The sequence below is a fragment of the Durio zibethinus genome, unplaced genomic scaffold, assembly GCF_047325235.1.
Source record: "Durio zibethinus cultivar Kanyao isolate XHJ-2024 unplaced genomic scaffold, ASM4732523v1 HiC_scaffold_264, whole genome shotgun sequence".
In the NCBI taxonomy this organism is placed as follows: domain Eukaryota; kingdom Viridiplantae; phylum Streptophyta; class Magnoliopsida; order Malvales; family Malvaceae; genus Durio; species Durio zibethinus.
The window spans coordinates 6973-7500 of NW_028322887.1; positions in this window are offsets into that span (position 1 = coordinate 6973).

Here is a 528-nt window from a genome sequence, read left to right on the forward strand (position 1 = left end):
CTTTTTCTTATCCTCATGAATCGGATAATACTATGTTATTTCCTATGCTTATACTGGTTCTATTTACTTTTTTTGTTGGAGCCATAGCAATTCCTTTTAATCAAGAAGGAATACATTTGGATATATTATCCAAATTATTAACTCCATCTATAAATCTTTTACATCAAAATTCAAATGATTTTGAGGATTGGTATCAATTTTTAACAAATGCAACTTTTTCAGTGAGTATAGCTTGTTTTGGAATATTTACAGCATTCCTTTTATATAAGCCTTTTTATTCATCTTTACAAAATTTGAACTTACTAAATTCGTTTGCAAAAAGGGGTCCTAAAAGAATTTTCTTGGATAAAATAATATATTTGATATACGATTGGTCATATAATCGTGGTTACATAGATACGTTTTATTCAATATCCTTAACAAAAGGTATAAGAGGATTGTCCGAACTAACTCATTTTTTTGATAGGCGAGTAATCGATGGAATTACAAATGGAGTAGGCATTACAAGTTTTTTTGTAGGAGAAAGTA